Source organism: Gasterosteus aculeatus, chromosome 7 (assembly GCF_964276395.1).
Source record: "Gasterosteus aculeatus chromosome 7, fGasAcu3.hap1.1, whole genome shotgun sequence".
In the NCBI taxonomy this organism is placed as follows: Eukaryota; Metazoa; Chordata; class Actinopteri; order Perciformes; family Gasterosteidae; genus Gasterosteus; species Gasterosteus aculeatus.
Genome location: NC_135694.1, coordinates 14830505 through 14853277, shown reverse-complemented (window position 1 = coordinate 14853277; position 22773 = coordinate 14830505). Strand labels below are relative to the sequence as shown.

Genomic DNA, 22773 nt, shown 5'->3' with positions numbered 1-22773 from the left:
GTTCCCTCCTCCACGAGGCGTGCGTAACAATCAACGATAATAATCAGTTTAAATGCAGAAAAAGCTTTTGACCGCATCAGATGGGAATATCTGTTCTCAGAACGATTCGGTTTTCGCCAAACGTCAATTTACACTATTAAAGCTTTGTATTCTCCCCTGACCGCTAGAATTAATGCACGTCTCACTGATCGCATGAAATTTGAAAAATCTATATGTCAGGGATGCCTCGTCTCTCCAACCCTCTTTGCACTCTATATAAAACCCTTCACGCTAGTAATCAGAGAACGTAATGATATAAAAGGAATTTCGATAAATGATAAGGAACTATTACTACACATCCAAGCCCCAGATACCTGCCTCTATAATCGTTTAGATCTCCTTGACATATTCAGAACACTCAGGATACAATTTAAATATGTAAGAATTACAAATATTAAGATGCAACCCAAAATCCCAACGGGACAATTCCAGTACTGGGACGGACAAATATCCAAATTTATTTGGAACGGAAAGAGACCAAGGGTAAACCATTAATAAGTAGAGAGGCGAGATGTCTCTGCCCAAATACATTTGTTAGTTCTTTGGTGTGACAAGTGCGATGGTAGGTGGAAAGAGATGGAAAAGAAATGCAAATGTATCCCAATACAGGCAATGATTGCAGACCACAAGTTAATGCTATCACACCGCAATCACCTGAACCCCATTTTCACATTTACCCTACATACTTGGTTATTTTAAAAGCATTTCAACCTGTGGAACCAATTTTAAAAACTCAGATACAATAATGGTTAAAAACACATTAGTTTTCAGATATTGAAGGAAACCTACAACTTGGAGAAGAAAAAAAAAACTCAGTGCTTTTTAGAAGAAAAAAATAAAACAGGCAACAATGGAACCTAATGAAATAATCCAATTAACAGTAAGTGTATACAAAGGAGGATCCAAGTCAGTGGTAAAGGAGCAAAAAAAATATATATATATATACACATATATATATATATATTAATGAGAGTTGGGAGAAACAATGAGAAGAAAAAATACTCAGTCAGCGATGGGAAACTATGTGCAAAACTGCATTTTCTACCTCCTGTCATTTACTGGCATGACTTTGGCTGGGAGAACCTTGTTCGTTTCTTTATCTCCCAAAAAAAGAAGACTACAATAAACCAAATATGCTGAAGAGATTGTGGAAAGGAAAGAGGAAACCACCACCATATATTTTGGGGCTTCCCCATACATATATTCTGGGAACATATTTGGAGAACTATGCAGCATATTGAACAGGGCAACAAGTCCTATACATATCCAAGTCACTCTTTATAGGTGATCGAATGAATAACAGGAAGTGACCGGTACCTCCTGGGCAGTTGACTGGGCAGATGACCTGCCCTACCTAGTTACCTACAATGCCAGGTGCGTGATTTTCGCTTGTTTTTGATGTTGTCAGGATACATAATAACTAACAAAAACCAAGTAACCCAATCAGAAAAATGTGATATTTTAAAGTTAAGACACATACTAATTTCTTGTAGAATTAGAATGAGAAGCCATTTATTGCCACAGATGACACGCTGCATTCTGACCTTTCTCCTTGGCTTTGGCTGCAGCGTACCAGACAGTGATGGAGGAGCAGAGGATGGACTCGATGATGGCCGTGTAGAATTGCACCATCATTGTCTTTGGCAGGTTGAATTTCTTCAGCTGCCTCGGGAAGAACAGCCTCTGCTGAGCCTTCCTGGTGATGGAGCTGATGTTCAACTCCCACTTGAGATCCTGGGTGATGATGGAGCCAAGGAAACGGAAGGATGCTAACCGCGGTGAATCACACAAGGTACAGTTGTAGAGTTTACAAAAATAATCAAGGTAATTATTACCATCTGATTCAGTGTAGAAAGACAATAACAATGGGGGGCGTCGAGAAACTATATGGTGGTTGATTACCTCTCCCTCCTCATTTTTCAGCTCCAAGCCACTTACCCAAGCTGTTGCTAAGTTACAAAGGCTATGAAAACAGGGGTAGAGAGGCGGCAGGCAGGATTTTGCTCTAAAGTCGCTTCACTTTTTCCACATTTTGTTATGTTACAGCCTTATTCCAAAATGGATTAAATTCATTAGTTTCCTCAACATTCTACACACAACAACCCATAATGACAAATTTTTGCAAATCTGTTAAAAATAAAGAACGAAAACATAACATGTACGTAAGTATTCACAGCCTTTGCTCAATACTTTGTTGAAGCACCTTTGGCAGCAATTACAGCCTCAAGTCTTCTTGGGTATGATTCCACAAGCGTGGCACACCTACTTCTGGGCAGTTTCTCCCATTCTTCTTTGCAGAACCTCTCAAGTTCCATCAGGTTGGATCCAACTACTGAACTACTGTACTTGTGAGTTGGAGAACATTTCTTGGCCTTCATGCTCAATCCAGCCACAAGGTTTTGACCTTTCTTAATAACACTCAGAGTCCTGGAGTGGCTCAAATGAATCAAAACGTTAACGCTTCCAGCGTTTTAAAAAAAAGAAAAAAGCCAACAAAACTGACTCACCAGCGTTCATAATCATCCCTGTTCCCAAGAAGCCCAGGATCACAGGACTCAATGACTACAGGCCCGTCGCCCTAACCTCTGTAGTCATGAAGTCTTTTGAACGGCTAGTTCTGACCCACCTGAAGTCCCTCACCGACCCCCCCCCCCCCTGCAGTTCGCCTACAGAACCAACAGGTCTGTGGACGATGCTGTCAAGATGGCCCTCCACTACATCCTCCAGCATCTGGACTACCCAGGAAGCTACGCCAGGATCCGGTTTGTGGACTTCAGCTCTGCCTTCAACACCATCATCCCGTCTCTGCTGCAGGACAAACTCTCTCAGCTACACGAGCCCGACTCCACCTGCAAGTGGATCACAGACTGTCTGACAGGAAGCAGCACATGAAGCTGGGGAAACATGTCTCAGCCTCTCGGACCATCAGCACCGGTTCCCCCCAAGGCTGCGTTCTTTCCCCTCTGCTCTTCTCCCTGTACACCAACAGCTGCACCTCCAGTCACCAGTCCGTCAAGCTCCTGAAGTTTGCGGATGACACCACCCTCATTGGACTGATCTCTGGTGGGGATGAGTCCGCCTACGGGTGGGAGTCTGACCATCTGGTGTCGTGGTGCAGCCAGAACAACCTGGACGTCAACACTCTAAAGACAGTGGAGATGGTTGTGGATTTCCGGAGGAACAGAGCCCCACCTTCCCCCATTACCCTGTGCGACTCCCCCATTACTATTGTGGATTCCTTCCGTTTCCTGGGCTCCATCATCACCCAGGACCTCAAGTGGGAGCTGAACGTCAGCGCTATCACCAAGAGGGCTCAGCAGATGTTGTTCTTTCTGAGGCAGCTGAAGAAATTTAACCTGCCAAAGACGATGATGGTCCACTTTTACACGGCCATTATCGAGTCCATCCTCTGCTCCTCCATCCCCGTCTGGTACGCTGCAGCCACAGCCAAGGACAAGGGCAGGCGTGTCATCCGCTCTGCAGAGAGGGTGATCGGCTGCAATCTGCCGTCCCTGCAGGACTTTTTCGCTTCCAGGTCTCTGAAGCGAGCTTTTCTCGTTCTGCATGTACGTAACCCTGTGCAATCTGACCAGCAGCTAAACACCTTCCACCATCAAACACTGGAGACTGGGATCGTCTTAACTCCGTTTATTTGACTAGAAAGGGTGAAATTGGGAAATGAAACAAGATTACCTGTTACTTACATATTAAGGAGTCGCAAATATTATATAATGGCAGTTGTAAAAACAATTAAACTACATACCAATGCAATGCGGTAGTACACACAGTAGCTAACATAAAAGCCAAAACAAAGGACATATGTAATGCATTCACTGCATGAAAAGTGAGATTTTCGTCCCCGTAAACGCCCGGAAATCTCCCTAATTTCCGACAATTTCCGACAATTTGCAACCCGCGCACGTCGCGTTTGTCCGTGCCACAAATTGTCGGAAACGAACCATGACGTATGTGGAGAGCTGGCGGAGGTGTGAATGGCCCGAATTAGCATATGAATGCAGCGAAACCGCGGGTGGCCGAGCCGAGCGGGCTTGAATATCCTTACTCCTTATTGGATGAAACCACAACTTACGAACAAATAAAATCACTCGTGATTGGCAGCAAAACCACACCTGGGCAGACCAGGCTTGAGTTTCCTTGTTCATGATTGGATGAAAACACAACTTTCAATCACTCGTGATTGGTTGGCAGATCTGTCGCTATTGGTCACCCTCCTCATTTTATTTATATATTCATATTATGCTGTATATTCATTTCATGGTTATCCTATATAGGCTACTACACTATTATTAGGATACCAACCAGGACATCAATGAATTTATAGAGAAAATGAACATTTGCCACATGTTTATGCAAAGAAAGAGCTTTATTAACAACACACAAACAACAACTACATACAAAGTGAAGATCTGCCCACACTTGGGTAACGGCGGTTTAAAAACTACAGCTCAGTAAAATGTCCGTTTGCCTCCTCGGGGTTGTAGACCGTCACTGGCGCCGTGTTTTCCGAGGCAGGTCTGTTGTGCAGGCGCCTCGTGTGTGTGTGGCGACCGTACAATCCACCCCGAGACCCCCGCCAACATTCGTCTCAAAATACGTCTCATAGGGAGCTGTAAAACAATTAAATGAGTGTGATATGAACACAAAAAAAATCAAACGCAAGTCACAGTAACATTTAACAAGGAAGGAGAAACAGTAAACGGCGTTACTTACACACAATGACGTCGTCTAAATCTGGACTTTTCCCAGAGCAAATACGAGGTCACCGCCTCATTATGAGGCGAGATTAGTCTGTGAAAACAAAATGTACAGTTATGATCGGTATCTATACGTATATATTCCCTTATACCGCAGAATGAAAGCATCTTCTTTAAATCTGACCCTTGCTCCGGTTCGTAGCGCCTGTAGTTCGTCTCGGAGTTGTGAGAGACGGCGCACCGCTTCCTGTAAACGACACGGCAAAGAAAATACACTTTAATAAAGCTGTTTCTGCTCACTTGTAAGGCTACTAGGCTACTCTTAGCTTTCGTTTGAGGCTATGCTACTTTTAGCTTAGCTTGCAGTCATCAAACGTATTCTTACCGCTATCTTGGGATTGTGCGCCCGTCTCCTCTCCTCCATGGACAGAAACCCGCAGAGTCCCGAACGCTCCAGTGGAGCGAACCGCTCGTTGATATCGGCAGTTTGTTGTTGGAGTTGACGAGACGATCCACTGAGAGCATTCAGCAGCTTCTTCTCGTCTGTCTGCGGACTGGCCGAAAGTTGGTGACCGCGGAGAGGAGTTGAAGACGAGTTGAACACGAGACGTCGTCCAGCCATTATTCACGAACCAGCAAAAACCAAACAAAGGAACTGGAGATACAGTCCTTCTGAATGTAGTAACACACGTGTCTGTTTGTATGCTCGTCTTGCAAGTACTGCTGTATCAGTCATGCCTATGACCTCACACATGATTGGACGAGGAGTCTAAGGGTCCTCCAATTACATACGAGGTTATTGTTATACGGAAGGACCAGTATTTTAGGAAGACAAATGGTTGGGACTTTGAAACAGCTGATATGCTTTATGTAAAGCAGTGTTTTGGTGTCAGCAGAACGACTTTCCCTAGAAAACTGTACACTGGTGCCTCTTTCTCCATTCCACCAGACACTCTTGAGTCTGACAGACATGCAATGTTGACAATGTATCATCAGATGTACCCTTGTGTCTCTGAGGTTGAATGTTTTGCCATGACATGTAAACGGGTAACATATATGAATGTAACTTAATCGATAGATGCAGAGCAGAAAGGTCAGCATATGTTCATGCTAAGTGTTATGCTAAAAAATGTCACCTGAAACTCCCTCTGCGACCCTGATTTGCATTTGTATAGCTCACAGCATTTTCATTTACATGTCAAAGCCTCCCCTAGAATTAGGAGGAGGGGAGTCATGGGGGAACTGCCAAGGGAGGCCCACATCAATTTCTGACAATTTACGGCAGTTTTCGGCGTTGCCCGCAAATTGCCGCAAACCTGAAATTCCACGACAATTTACAGTGCCGCATACTGCCGAAAATCCCACTTTTCATGCAGTGATTGCTATATAATGTACATAATATAACCCACGTTGTTCATCCAAATATATCTACATGTAGCACAACCCATGATAACAGCGGTGAACCGGCCCACTAAAGCACATTCTCAGCCCAATATGCATCAAACTTACTGACAATACTTAACAAATATACAAGAACAGTATGTCGGCATCTATTTTACATACCGAGAATGCTGCCAAAGGCATGGAGCGTGGAAGATTGACGTGGATAGTATGGAGAGATAACACAAAACGTGAGGCTGTCCTGATTACATTCAACTTCCTGACTAAATCCCATGGTGCAACGGTCCCACAGTTCTTAAAGGAACACACGCAGGTAAAACGACTACTGCCAGCAATGAGAGAAAAACAAAACATTTAAGTGAACTAATGTGCTGATGGGGACAGAACAGAGCTAAAAAGATCGTAGCCAGCCCCTCACACCCCAGACAAAACCTGTTTGTGCTGAAAGGGGGCTGAGGTCCATCAGGACTAAGACCTCCCGCCACACGAACAGTTTCTTCCCGTCAGCAGTTACCGGTAGTCACCAGGCTCATCAACAGAGCCCGGTTCCCCACTGACTGACTTTGACATTCCACCATTCCACTTTCTTTCATACTGCACACGTCACTTTACTGTCTTATTTTAATATTTTAACTTAATCTTTAACCTCTCTCTTATTTTATACTAACCCATAGCCTTATTCTACTAACCCATAGCATTATGATTTCATTTTTTTTTTACTTTATTACTTGTGCACTGCTGTGTTGTTGTCTATTCTTACACAGTGTACTGTCACGCACCAACCGCCAAGTCAAATTCCTTGTATGTATGACATATTATGGCAATAAATGTTTCCTGATTCCTGATTCAGTAACGTGTTGACATACTTATTCGCAATTTCTAACACATCATTAGAAATGTCATTAAGCTGGGTCTATTGTTGGTGGTGAGCCAATGGTAGCAGGTTTTTACATAGAATTTTAACATTTTAAAAATTGATGAAAAGATTGAAATCTCCTTTAAGCCTTTCAGGATGAGGAGGATTACTATAACACAGCGGGTAACAGTGATCAGCTCCATATCTACCAACCCTACATGAAAGTGCTGGGAAGTGCTTGGAGTGGTTGGAAGTACATCCACACATGAGAGACTATAGAGCAGAAAAGATAATTGGCCAGTCTGCTTCCATTGAAACCTAGGCAAACATAAGTGTACAATCCAAGTAGGTCTGACCAAATACGTAGTATTTCATGCAATACTTGACCAAGACTACACCCAATAATACATATTTCATGAGCAAACCATTATTAACAAAGGGATCGTCCCTACTCTTGTCTGAGATAGGCTGTGATGCGCTTCATTTTCCTCCAGAGGACAGTAGAGCTGCATCCTTATTCCCTGAAGTTGGTGTCTCTTTTTTATTTTATTATCCATATGTGGTACATTTACCCAAAATAGATTGTGTTTTCCATATTGCCCATTAGGAGGATTGAGCTTGTTATTTCTGTATTATTTAGAGGTTTCTGTCATACCTTTTTCAATGATATTGACGGTGCATGAGAACTCAGCCCACCATCCAAGTAACACATTTTTACGAACCCCAAATCTACAGTGTGTGAGCAGATTAAAAGAAGAGGAGGAAAAAAGAGAGTGACTAATTTCGACGTCAGCTCCTTAGAGAGTCTTTTTTCCTTTTTGTGGCAACAAACTTTTGTTTAGTTGCTCATGTCTTGATAAAACCTTTAATTCTTACTGATTGTGTGCCTGTGCTTGCTTCAAACCGAGATAATTAATGCAGTATATGCAGGGAGAAAGGTTACAGAGAGGTGACAACTCAGAAGGACAAAAGAAAAGCAGCCTGTCAGTCAGTTTTATACCTTTCAAAAACAAGGAAATGTGAATGCTTAAAAGATGCATTTGTTCAGTTACAGTTGAGACAGACTCGACGACTACAAGGGGATCAATTGTCTCCCCTTAGGGCTTGTGTGGCATCCCCAGCTAAAAGCAGAGATTGTTGAAGTGGAAGGACAGAATGGAGGGCGGCGTTGCAGCATGAGTATGGATATCCGCCTGGAAAGCGGAGGAGTAGATGATAGAATTTCAGCAGGATGCAGCCAGAAGGAGAATCACACATCATTCAACTCTTTTCATTCACCAAAAGTCCCTCAGATTTAAAAATCACAAGCAGATAACCTGCTATATGATCCCTGGCTACACCACGCCGACAAACTTCCTCTCAGCATTGTGCTCATAGTTGTGTTGTGTTGAACCCAAGGACACACATTGACAAACCGCTTTTGAGGGACAGCGTCATAGAACTACAACGTAGTTTATAACATTTAAATAAACTGATCCTCATTTATAAATAGAGTTTCTCAAAGCACACACTGGAAGGTAAATGATTTATGTTCAACTAGGATCAATACCAACATAGGTCTTTGTTCAATCAATCAGCCATTCCGCATTTACATCAATGGTCCGTGTGACATCTCAAATTAACCGCATGTTTAGTCAATAAAAAAAATAAAATTCATCAAAATAGAAGTTGTATGTACATGTACTGTGGTAACTGCCACACAAAGGAGAAATTGTGAGTCTGCTGCAAATGTAATTGAGATCCACTAATGTAAGCTGACAAGCTGACTTGCAGCAGCACAAATGCAGTGTTACATTATGTTATGTGCCTGAGCATCGGCACAAGGAGCAGGTGCCTGGCTCCAGTTGGTGACATTCATGCTGATGGGAGATCAGCATGAACGTTATCTGTGTCTGATGTGCTTCTGTTGAACAGCGAATCTCAGCAATGTTATTTAGTTGTTAAAAAATTGTCATGGAGCTTAAGCGGTAGTTCTGGAAGGAAGACTCTCAGCGAGTCATTTACAAATGTCTGGCATCTCAGCATTACGCAAGCAAACTAACCAGATGCGGCCCAACCAATCATAACCTTGCTGTCAAACTTTTTGCTCCCCAGGGGAGGAGTAAGAAGCCCTCTGGGAGCAACTGGGAGAGCATGGCGTATTGGCAGCTCCAGACCTCCTGATTGCCGAGCTACGTGAGCTAATGAGGTTGACAGATAGCCAGGACGTTGTCGATCACTTGCCAGTGCCGGGGAGGAAACGAGCCAAGAAGGCAGGCGCGTCCCAAGCGCCGCAGGAAAAAAGGAAATACATCACGTCTTACACAACATAACTCCAGGCTGGTCTGGTCCCTGCTGGACACAGAGTTGCTGGTAATGGTCGCTGGTGGCACACAGACATTATCGTGTCACGGGTGCGTGGACGTGAAGCATCAAAGCACATTCTGTCCCGCTGCGGCATTTCAGCCTCCTAGTTGGGACACGTGGTGACGTAGGCAGCATCTCCACGGGCACGGAGTACCCTTGATAGCAAAAGGACGGGAGGTGCCAAGTCATTGTAACATGCAAATTTGTAATTATTTCAATGAAAGTGTGTGTACATATCCCAACTGCTGTTTCCTCCATGTCTGTAGCAATTGCAGGGATGCGCATCCCCGATCAGTTTGCCCCCCGGCGCGCAGCCACAATCCCACCAAGAGGGGGGCAACATTGTGGGTCAAAAACATTTTGACAAAAACATCCCCCGACACCAATAAATGTCCAGTGAACTATCGTCTCATCTGGACACTGTGTTCGTGGACCATTTGCTCACGATGTTGTCACAGGGTTTCTTTACTAGGCCAACACCAACATATGTAGCGAGGAATCTGCTATCGGCTGGAAATGACCCATGTATGGTTTGTCAGCTAATCAAGAAAGAAGTCAGAAGGAAGTCTGTCATTGGTCCTTTCACATCCTCTCCATTTTTGGTGTTTCGCACAAGTCCTATAGCGGTAGCAACGGGGAAGTATTCAGGGAAGAAGAGATTAATCTTCGACTTATCTGCTCCCCGGTTCGGCCCCCTACCAAGCATCACAAGCCTCATCCCGCCTGAACCGTTCTGCCCTCATTACACTTAGGTTGGCAATGCCATTAAGTTAATAAAATTAGCGGGACAAGGAGCACGGCTGGCAAAAGCCGACATCACAGACGCATCTAAAATAGTGCCTATTCATCCTTCGGAGTGGCATCTGTTTGGATTTCTAAATTCTATTTTGGGGTACAGTTGACGTTTGGGTGTAGGAGCAGCCCATGCATATTCAACCAAATTGATGAAGCGCTGTGCTGGATTCTACTGAACAGAGTCAGGGTTCCCACCGTGTTGCATTTATTGGAAGATTTTCTGGTAGACAGCTCAGGCACCTCGCTGCACAAATTGGTGCAGTGTTTCCAATCCCTTCCGCTCCATTCCACTAACACAGGAGGAAAACATGGGGCCAAGCACAAGGTTGGAGTTTCTTTCAGAATAGGTGCGGCTACCTCAGCTGCCAATCAAGGCCTCTCAGCGTTCTCCTTGCAGGGGATTGGACCATGGTCCTCATCGGCTTTCCAGTCCTACATTCAGCCGTCAACACGATCCTAGGATATCAATGGGAATGGAAATCATAACCATCGGGTAAGTCAAGCATATACATGGTGTCTTGATGTGGTGATGCCATATGACAAGCTGCGGGTGTTGCATGACACCGGGGAGGGTAGAGGGTATCTCTTGAAGCTTATCAGAGACTAGTGCTTACAGCCATCCTGGTCCAGTTGCCTCCACGTGCATCGTGACCAGTTGACTGATTTGCTTCATCTTCACTTGATCTACTCAGGCTAGCTCACCTAACCAGTGATTAAGTAAACCATTGCGCTAGTAACGAATTTTCTCTTTTGCTTAGTGCGGTGCTGCGGCTGAAAAGATTGCACTATTTCCTGTTACCTATGTAATGAAAGGATCAATGTTGCAGAATGAGTCCCTCCTGATTGAAATGGAGCTTAAGCAGTAGTTCTGGAAGGAAGGCTCTCCTTACACAGCAGGTCATTTAGGAATGTCTGGCATCTCAGCATTACGCAAGCAGCGAAGGCAGAGGGGGGCGTCCACGAGTAACAATCAACCCACCAGATGCGCCAGTGGGTCTTTTAACCAATCATAACCTTGCTGTCAAACTTTTTAAGGAGTGATCTCCGCGGGTCCTGTCAGCCGTCATTGCAGGTCAGACCGGATGCAACCCTCCTCCACCCCAGGCACCTCCGGCCACCTTCAGTCATACTCCAGGCAGCATCAGCTTGCAGCAACTTCCTGGCTTCACCTCCACCACCAGTGTCTGGACTCCAGGGGGAGGTTCTGGAGAAGCAGAACTCCTGTTCCTGGCCCCTGTTTATCTGGGTCGAGGATAATCCAATCGCCAAAAGATCGCACTTTCCTCTTGCCTATGTAATAAAAGAATGAATGGGGCGCCAACTCCCCAGACCCATGGGCAGAACAGGAGCATTGGCTTCAATGAAAAAAAGAAGCTTGTGAGTCACTTATGGATTCTCTTGGAACCAATGGACGTGCAGTTAAGAGACACCGATCATCAGCGTCTGAGAGGGGTCGCTCACTAACACAGCTCTGGTTTTATCTTTCATGCAATTTGTTGACAATGCGAAAAGTACAAAGACCAATTCATCCTTGAATGACTCCACTGTTTGCATCTTAATAAACGCAGATAAATTGGCTGTCAAAACTTTCACCAGATATTGCGTAAGGTGGCAGGTGGTTTTTAATAATAGAGTTTGGATACTTGCATTTTAAATAAAAAACAACCACGCACTCCCCCAATCCAGTGACGCAATGTTGATGTTTGTATTTGCTTAATCTAAATGTAGGCTGTGCAAATGTTGACATGTTTGATTGCCCCCAGTCAGATTGTTTTCTGTATAATATCCCATGACCTTGATGAATGAATCCCATAGAAGAGGGCCTGATGTGGTGCCTACGGAGGGCACTACACGACTCCAGTATAGGCCTACTGTACTGCAGCCTTATAAAACAAAAAGGAAAAACAGCAAGTGTAAGCAAGTTCTGAATAGTATGAAAGTTCATAAGAAGATTGACTACCATTCATTTTAGTGTGCCTTAATCCACAAATGTTATCATCACGAGTGAAGTACCTTTAATTAGTGTATTATGCTAAGCACTGCACAATTGAAATGGAGTGTCTGCTGTAAACACTTATTGAATTTCAAGTCCAATGGATGTGAGTGGAGACGGTTGGCTGCAAAGCACCTTATGGATCCAATAAGAAGCACAGATCCTAGAGCCAGGCTGCGAAGATCAGCAGACTGAAATGACACTCATGTCGCATATTAACATCGATAATGCTATACATGTAAAGAAAGTCAATGGAGCCCATGATCTCTAATCATACTAATTTTATCATAGCAAGCTACTCTACTACACAATTTTTCCTAAAGTAAAAATAAACAGTACAGGTATATACGGTATATATATATTTGTGCACCTCTGGTTTTGTGCAAAGGCAGTAACATAATTATCACCGTGAGCAACTTCAGAAATATTGCATTTAGTCTATATAATATGTGTGTAGAATTCAGTCTTTTCAAATGATGTCATGATGACTACCGGAGACTCTTTTAATCTGTAATATAAAGTTAAATAGAGTTTCTATTTAAGTACTTTCTATATTTAATTGATTTTATACGCGCACATTTAATTTGACAGCTGTCTAACAGCTCATGTCGGAAATATAGTTTCCATAAATATCAAAGCAATCATTCCTTCCTTCACAAAATACAATTTATTGATGAGGTGTTTCAGATGTGTCTGTTGTCTAAGGCTGGCAGACCTATGATCAATTTGAATTGATTTCAGCATTGCTGAATGAGGCATGGAAATTTTAAATGGACCGAATATTCACATGGTCTTATTTACGCAACAACATAGATGTTTTTTCCAAACTCGGATGAGCCGTATTAGCACCAACACATCCAAGAAAGGACAATAACACAGTTCTTTTGTAAGTAAATATTAAAAACCTCGGAGCAGAGTTAATTTCTCAGATAAGCTTTTTTTTCCCCAGACATTTTCCAGATGACCAGTTGTCATAGAAATACAACTTTTTTAAATGTTGCTAATTTCCCACAATATGTCTTGTCATGCTGCATAAGACAATGAATACAGAGTTGTGTCACATCCTCTCAGTAAATGGCTAATTAAATAATTGAAGACTTGCAGCTTCCTCCTGCAACAAGACGGAGTGGGATCATTATATCTCTTCATTATATAAATTTGGGCAAGGACACACAGTAGGTGTTAGCCATCACAGGCGAAACCTCAGCCCTCATGAGAGATCCTCAGGAACACGGCCAGTGAGTGATAGGCCAAACAGAGACGTACTATGGTTTTTCCCATTTCGATCCTAAAAAAACACAAAAATGTATTTGTAGTTTAAAATGTCCTCTTTCTTTTTCCAACCAGATGGTCTACAGGAGATGGAGCATGCCAGAGGTCATTTAAGGCACATGTTTAATTTCCCATATCCGAGGAAGTCTTAAGGCAACCTAAAAAAGCCTTTGTAGTCGAACAGATAAGTTAAATGAACTCCTTTGATAAGGAAAGAACATTGTGATATGTGGCAGTGCTTCTCTTCTGTACATCATGCAGGGATTCAAGGCCCAAGGAAGCAAATCACATTACAACCGCTTCTTCATTTTACTTTCTGCAACATCCCGAGAGCTACCTCTTCAGGGAGATGGTGTCAAAGGCTGTGTGGTGTGATGTGAGTGCTTACTAAGCTGTACACACACACACACACACACACACACACATATTTTAAGGGTGCACATTCTGTAATGATCCTTCTGCTCTTGTGTTGAGTGATGAATGTAGACACAGCCCTACTGGAGGTGTAGGACCGGAGGTGATAGGGATTTGCTTTGAATAAACATGGGAACGCTGTATGCATGTCAACCCGACCTGTATGCATTTACTAAACTATACAGTCTTTTCTCTCCTGGTCTACACACGTTAATATGTTGCATTGTGCAATGCTCATATCTTTTACATGAAATCAACTTAAAAATATTTAGATAAAATATATTAACAATTTCACAATACTGCACAAATAAATGTGTATAACTTGTGTTCTTGATTATATCATAACAGCTGTCATAAAATATGTAACATATCAGACCGTTTTATTTTCAAATCCATGTAAATGAAGCTTGTTTTAGTGAAGAATGTTTGAAGAATGTAAATATGTTAAAATGTAATAAACTATCGTCAAACTGATTCATGAGTTAGGAAAACAAAGTGAATTGCAAACTAGTTAATTAGTTTAATGGTACAGATCATTAAAGCGGTTGTCTGCTGGATGTGCTGCTGTAAGGACATGTAACCTCCTCCTCGGAAAGTGTTGGGTTGAAGAGGCCTAACAGATGGAAGCTGGAGAGCCTGAATCCTTAATCCTATCATTCGCCAACTTTTTTGGAGGAGAAATCTGTTATCATCTGTCAATCCAGAGCACAGGTACCCATGTGGTGTCTGTGGTTTGACCAATCACATCTCAAGGCTGAGTTTAAGCAAGAGAGAAGGAGAAATAGCACTGGTGGAAGAACCAGCTTCTTCAGAGCACTGGAGGCCCTCTTGGGCCTCCAGTGCTCTGGAGGCAGAGGGGGTCTTCAGACCAGCTGCTAAATAACACGCAAACAGGGATTACAGCAATAACGCACCAAACCACAAGCTGCCATGAGCAAAGCTTTTCCCACCTCCTCAACTAAAGTCGATGCAGAGATACTGGAGGAAATAGGAATGCTTTTTTTTTAAATTGTTTCACTTTTTTATTTTATGTTCTTCTTTTGTCGTCTGGAAATTTTGAAATGCATCAGGAGTGGCAGTTCCCTCCTCTCTTACTAATGGAAAACAGTTAACCCAAAACAAACAAACAAAACTGGGCTTTGGAAGCGACTCTGCACCGTGTTGTATTTAGGTGAATAAATGTAATTGTAATACATTGTACAACTTAGATTCAGAGGGACATATAGATCAATATGTCCTTGTCTGGCAGATACAATTGAGAGTATAGAGTCCACTTTCGCTTTTTGGAAAATCCACCCGTAGTAAGAGACAGACAGAGAGAGAAATAAATAAGCAGCCCCAAAGTCATCAACGGGCATAATTCTGGTATCAAACATGAACTTAATCATTAAACTAAATGGAATATGCGCGGATAAGATGTTCTGCAACGCTGGCTGTTCATGGTTCATTGAGGCTGACATGTATCAGCTGGAAAAAAGCTACTTCAATGTGTGCAGAGGCCATCTAGATAAAACAAAAGAACTAATGGAACATAATATGCCAGTGCAACCTACAATAGCACTCTGCCTCCCCATCAGAATAAAGCTATCTGTGCATTGGCAAGACCTTTTGACATTCATCATCAACAACATTATCAGTCGACAAGCAGCGTTCTTTTCAACTCCCTCCCCCCTTTTTGGGTCTCTTTATTGCGTTGCACTTATATCTTGACTGTGGACTCAATTTCTTTGAGTACTCGGATAAAGGATAATGAAATGAAAATAAAATACCATTCTCGGTGAAAGAGTAAGCACACATGTTGCTGCTACACTGAGACTAGCCATAACCTTTAAAAGGTAAAAATATTGCAAAGGAAAGTCTCGTGTGCAATTCATTGATTGCTAAACTGTCTTGATGATATGGAGCTGAGGAAAAAATAACATAATAATAATAATAATATATTTCACAAAGCTTTACAAAATACAAGTCACAACTTCTTCCACTTAAATTTTCACACCTCCAAATCGTACCTTTAACCTTCTGCATGCTTTACAATTAACAACAAGCTGTAAAATGGCAAATTAGCAACAGCAGTTACAGTAGCACAGATTCACCAAATTCATTTTCTTTAAGAATGTAAACTTTCTTCTTATTTTTGTTCAAGTGCTCCGAAGGGGCAGACAAAAGAGTTCAATGTATTTCTATTAAATGGGTACTACGAGCATTCCAAGAGCAACTGGTTATCAGCTCAGGAGTGCAGCAAGAGGGGATTGCATTACCCCGCGCAGAAAGAGTTCTGCCTTTACAGTACAAAGGTGCACTATAATGGAACTCCATGCCAGTGAGCATTAGAGAAATACAAACATAGTTGATTTGAACTCATTTGAAAAATGGTTAGTGTAAACCGCTAGCATGTAACTGCACCTCTGTTGGTCTGTGTGGAACTTCCCTTGATCTGTCTGCTGTCACTTGTTCATCTGTTTTGAAATTGCCGGTGGACCCTTGTCTACCTGTATACATGTTTTTTTTTGTTTGGCTGTGTCTGACTGATTTATGTATTTCACTTATGTTTTTATCTTCGGCTTAGTATTGTTTTTAGTCCATGTTCCTGTTTTGACATAGTCATCCCTCATTTCATTTTTCTTTGTGTGTGTTAACTTTGAGAGCATCTATGTTGCATTTATTGTTTGTACATGACAACAGAAGTATTATTCCCACTTGTTTTAGTGTTTGTGCATGCGTTGTAAACCACCAACACTGGATCTATTTGAGCCAGTGAAATATGTGGGCATAATAAAAAACACTGGTGCCTTCCGCATACTGGCATCAATGATTGGGATGTGAGTTGTTCCTGCTTCTTTAATAGGTTTGAGATAGTCAATTCAGGTGGTTACCAGCTTTCAGATTTGAATTAGTGCCTCTTAAACTGCAATACAAGATATTCTCAAAAAGTACACTTTCATGGCATTTGCTGTTAAGTCAGCAAACACCTGCCAGTGAATGCCTAAATAAAGTGTTAGGTGCTCTGGCTGAAATCTCAAGAAAACAAGAAAACACTTTGAGGTGTTGCGATATTCGGCAAGTTCATAAAAACAGCAAACAATCGAGACTCTCTAAGTCTCCACATTAATAGACACTGGAGGCTGAGAGTCACTGAGCCCTGGAGCGTTTCAAGATGATGATATGCAGAACATTTTCAGACTTTGTCATCTGCTCTGCCTCACTGCTGCCTTCATGAAAAACGCCCACTCACTTTATCTTTGTTTGTGACCTTGACATATCTTCCACTGAGAGACGAGAAGCAAATGAGCTCTATACAATAAATGCAGTCTGTTTACCTGCCGTTGTTGTTATCTTTGATTACAATGGAGGCTCATGTTAGACAATAGATCGCTGCGATAGAGTCACGGGACAGCCATGCATTCGAATGCAATCTCAGAGAGACCTGGATCAAGACCTCCCCTTTTGCCGGGGCTCCTCACTCCGAAGCCGTGGTAAACAGAAATGAATTATGGTTTTAGGAGGAAAGACTTCCCCTCTCCTTCCCAGGAAGAGGGACCATGTGCTGAGCTGTCTGGCTTGTGTTCAGCATATCATTAGGACTCTGCAGCACTGTGAAGCCAATTAACACTTACATTACAGGAGCTTTGTTCAAGGCATGTTTGCAGAGGCTACCCTTTGTTGAGAGGAAAAAGAGAGACTGTTCTATGTGGTTGAAACCTTTCAATTACATCCGTTTTTTAGTGTAAAAGGTAACCCTATATAACTCCATATAATCCTAATGGGTCTACAAACAGTTACACACTGTGTGAAATCAGGCATCCACTTTACCTAATTTGCCATGGACTTTCTCACGTCTTCTAGTTACTTAACCCAAATCCCAACATTTTCCTAAACTTGTAGTACAAGTACACTTGTGAAATTCCAGGAATATTCAAAGTTGGAAATTTTCCATGGAAATTAACTGGAATATATGGGACTTAATGGGAATAAACTGAAGGTTTTGTGGTAATTTAACTTTTACCTTGTCATAAATGACATTAGTGGACATGCATGCAGACATTTCCAATACAAATTTAAATCCATTTGTGAGTAGAATTATAACAACAAAAACATGAACGTTGAATGAAATAGTTTATTTCCTATGATCCCCCCCTCAAAAAAGTTGACTTCTAATACCCGTTTTCCATCAACAAGAACCAGGTGCTGGTGCGGAGCCAGAGCTAGAGCTGGTTCGGAGTTGGTTCAACTGACGAGCCTCCAAAGAACCGGTTTGCTTTTTCACAGGCTAAAGAGCCAGTTCTGCCTTGGTGGAAAAGGGTTATAAATGTAAAATGTATTAAGCTTCTCAGGCCTCTGGTTTTAGCGTTCTTTCCTGAATCCTTTCAGGTCTCTGTCCACATCGGGATGAGAGAAAAACAAATTTAGTTCACAATATCTAGCAATATACGTTGCAAAGAAACACAGCATGTGCTGCATTCCATACATCTTATCTATATAAAATATAGTTTTGAATACTGTTGTTATTGCTTAGCCTTTCATTGCAGTTATTACTTTTATTCATGATAAGTTTCCCAACTCAAGCTTTGTGGTGGCTCCCATCAGCATCGAATAATCAAGGTGTACTTTTGTTTAGACATACATACATCCTACTCTCACTACTGTAAAAGGTTAGCCTACTGTATACAAATAAACGTGGTACTAAAATGAACGTTGCTTCAGTTTAACAAGTAATCAATATGTTAGGTAATGACAAAGACGTTCAAAAACAACAGAACGTTTCATGTTTATGTTTCTGGCAACAAAACCTTAACTTCCCATGGAAATCTCCAGTTTTGCGAGTTTTGTGAAAATGTTTTCACCCCCCTTGCAAGTGCAATTAGTGTCTCAAACACAGCAAATTCACACTAATTCCTCGTGTTGCAAGGAAGAATCATGAAACAAAATAACCCTTTGATAACCAGTGTATGAAATTATGTTACACTGTGGGCTTCATCTATCTGATACAAATTAAAAATGTTAAGCATTATATCCCAAAAATAGCCCCTGAAATATTTGTTATTTCCTGTGGCCTATGAGGAAAAATATTTTCAAAACGTTGCTGTGGTGAACAGAGAGAATATTTTTTATCATTGCCAGCTGTCAACATGCAGAAATGGACCCAGGTGTCCTGAACGCCTTAGTCGCAGACAACAGAAACGTATGAAAATAAGTGAGATCAGAAAATAAGAGTGTGCTCCACTCTGCAATCACTTCATCTCTTCCAATAAAGTGCCAATGTCAACAAAGGTTAGGTGAAGGACATGCCTGCTGAGAATCCAATTCATCCTGCTCCACTGTGTTTAAAGTGGCACATTTGGGAGCCCCGAAGGGGGTCATCTCATTTTTATGACACATATTTGGGTACATTTATGACCTTGACCTTCAGCCCTACAGCTTGACATATTTTGTAAAAATGTCTCATAAACTCTGATGTCCCTATCCAGCTAGTAGCACAAAAAAACAACTTGACTCTGGCTGGTGGGTTTGTGTACGTGTGTGTGTGTGTGTGTGTGTGTGTGTGTGTGTGTGTGTGTGTGTTTGTATGCGGGTCGACTGCGGCAAGCAGCAGATGGAGGGAGAAAATTATCTCAACACCAGTATAAAAAATGTGATAAATATTCCTTGAGATGAAATCATAGAAAGCCTTTCAACACTGCAAGTGTAATGAAAAGACTAACGAAATACACGTTGCTGTGGTATAAATCTGAGTTGAACTAAGCGTTGGCTTTATTATTCATCACTGACATAAGCAGACAATCACTCCATAGAATCCTTTAGAGTCAAATAGCTCAACATAAAGTTTTCTTTCCCTCTTTTATACTAAGACTTTTCAGTCTTACAGTACTACTACTGTTTTGTCTGTGTGTGCACTGATCATTATGAATAATTTATTTCATCAGCAGCTAATAAAACAATATCACATCCTCAAATGCCATATGCTAATTGTGTATTCCCGGACTTCATTATAAAACTCAGCCAGAGCAATTCTAAACCAAGTTATACCAGTGCTTGATTAGGGCAGCTTCCTGAGGGGCCTGGTGTAATTGTATCATCAACTGCAGCTTGTCGCTTTATCCACAGTTTCACTGCATCACACACTGCGATAAGAGCGGGCCTGGTGAAAGGAGCCATTGAGAAACGCTGATGTGGAACTGTTGCAGAGAGTCAGCTTGTTCAGGGTGAAACAAGGACTCTCGCAAAATAAGCCCATCAACTTTATACCTTTATCATCATGATCTTTCAGCTGCTAATTATTATGACAAATCATTTAAATGGGAAATAACGAAGACTTGCAGTGCCGTAACAAAAATAAAATAAAATCACTGCATTATATGTGCGGAGGTGATTTGACTCCAGGTGAATACTGATATCTGAAGCAAAGTAAAGCTTCTGATCCCCACTGATTTAGAAAAGAAAAGTGAATATTGAATAATATTCCAGGAAATTGCAGGCATTGTACACTTTTTTTTACCAAACTTCCTTAGAGAAACTACATTAATTTAAATGCTAATGAATGAAAACACAAATTGACATTTTTACTCAACTGGAATGGCTCTTCCAAGCATCTCTTCTGAAGTTCATTCATTTGGAAATTGCTAACAACGTGTTGACAGTGGCAGTGTGTTTAATTGTTTCAGGGTAATTCGATGATATCTTCTTCACACTCACTCACACACTTTATTCATTTATGTATTCAGTGATCTGTTAGCAGCTAACTACTGCTGTTAAGGAGAGGCAAGATTTCTTATGTGCAACTGTCCTTCAAAACAGACTGCAATACCATCTAACGCCACAGAAAATGTACTGAAAGCAGTGTTTATGCAGAGCAAATCCAAAATTCACTTAAATGTATTTATAAGCCTATTGACTTTATTACATTCTGCCTAAACACCGTGGACCTGTTGCTCAAAATAAAAAATATAAATCATGGTAAACAATAAAAGGCAAATTGCTTGGAGGTAAGGCTTTGCTAAGGTGCTTTGGACTCTTTATGTTCAACTTGGATGGCCAGATGGGTGCTGTTGGAGGTGTTTTAATATGTTGTTTACCACTTACCCCCTTTTATTAACTCTCAATGATCTGTGTTGACCAAGTTTATGTACCTTTTCTACTTTTCAACATGTTTCCCCACTTTATGTTCTGTGTAGCAAAGATGAACACCCAATTGAATCTTGCTTTTAAGAGCCAATCCCTCCCCAGACAAATGTGATTGCTAAGTTTACTTTTGTATTCCACCAGGCTCTGTCCAGGCTGCAAACTACCATTACCGCAGCACCAACCCTTGCACTACAGCCTGGTCATGTAAATGTCCTCATGTAACCTTGATTGGATATCTTATTATAATCCAAATTTTGGATTGCTTCGGATTTATTAACACCTTATAATTTGAAAGTTCTTAAAACAGAAGAGTAACAATAAAGTTTGATGATTGAGCTATTGTGAAGGAAATTAATCGTTATCAGCATGAGACCGAGTGCTCGGACTCTAAATGCCACAAAGACAGTCAGCCTTTTGAGAAAGCCCGAAAGTCTCGAAAGGCAGCTGAGAAAATGTCAGCGGTGCTTCGCTTCAGAATGGCAACCTACACAAAGACCACCCACTTTTGATTTCTCAGGTAGCATATGTCTATGCAGAAAATCACAGCTCTTTCAGGAAACGGCAGCTGACTCTGTAAATGTCCATTTAAAGCAGACAGAGACTTAAGGCTGTTACACACATTATTAGTGATGGACAACAATTACAATTTTTAGCAATCACATTATAATGGGCAAAATTCAAAGTTAGTATATTGCACTCTTTAAACAAATAAGGTACTTTTAACAGTAGCAGTTAAAATATTTATTTTAAAGCTCAACTTATTTTCTATAAATCTTTCCAGCAGCAACACATTTATTTTATATCCATTAATAATCTATGCATCAATGGCATCAATGTCTATGTTGACTAGCAAGTGTCCTTGTTAGAGGGAAGTGGTCCAGCACTAAGGGCACAGCTGGGATTTACTGTGCAGGGACTTGACAGTCTGTGAAGTACATGTTTGTAATGTTTCCTTTGGAGAACCATCACTAATGCATGTTATAATTTTGGTTCTATCAATCTCGCCGTCTGGAAGATAGTTGTAATTCAAAATTTCCCTGTAAGAGATTGCTACCTTTCTGTCCCCACCATTCGGTTCATGCGAGCGCTGCAACAACCTTAGGCCTCCCCCTCAAATGCTCTTATTGGGCTCATTGCCAAGGCAATACTGATCAACAACCCAACTCCTTTGACCAATGGTTTGTCTGTGTGTGTATTCACAGCCAGTGAGCAACAGACTTTCAAAATAATAAGAATTTAAAGAAAAAAGCATTAACCCACAATAAAATAATTGTCAACGTTATTTAATGAATTTGAACGCAATTATAACTTGTTAACTTTAATATAATGTAATCTATATATATATGTGGTGGCGGGCGTGGTTTGGCTCGGCTGCAGCGGGAAGAAGGGAGTGGTTCGGGGAACGGTGCATAAGGAGGCATAATTAGCCTCAGCTGATATTAATCAGTGTTTGTGTTTGTTCTGGCTAAAAGTAGGAGAGATCCGGCGACAGCGAGGGCTGAGCGAGGCGAGGAGGCTGGGGCCGGTCGCGTGCTGCTATTTGAGCATAAAATAAAGACTGTACAAATGGAACAGACTGCGTCTTCGTCATTCCGAGACCCCCCCATAGGTCGAACCTGTCACAGTGGCGCCCAACTTGGCTTGGAGGAGGACAGGGCGGATGACAGACACCAGCTGTGGAAGATTTTCCACTCGAACAGTCTCGTGACGATACCCTACGCTCAGCCTACGACCAAGTCATACGTGTTGATGGTCATCTGGTGCGCCCTGACGCAGCGCAGTCATTTCCGCACTTTTCATTGATTAGGGACTGCTGCTATTTG

At 41.8% G+C, this 22773-nt stretch overlaps 1 protein-coding gene and 1 long non-coding RNA gene across 4 annotated transcripts in view; both read right to left on the bottom strand.

Annotated features, from left to right (window-relative positions):
* Positions 1-22773, bottom strand: part of ntm (neurotrimin) — a 310919-nt gene that overhangs the window by 138739 nt on the left and 149407 nt on the right. The gene's annotated exons all lie outside the window — the stretch shown is intronic.
* Positions 4405-4901, bottom strand: LOC144410417 (uncharacterized). Its single transcript, XR_013468466.1, has 2 exons — positions 4771-4901; positions 4405-4667 (listed from the first exon to the last, which is right to left on the bottom strand). It is a non-coding gene; the product is annotated as an uncharacterized LOC144410417 (long non-coding RNA).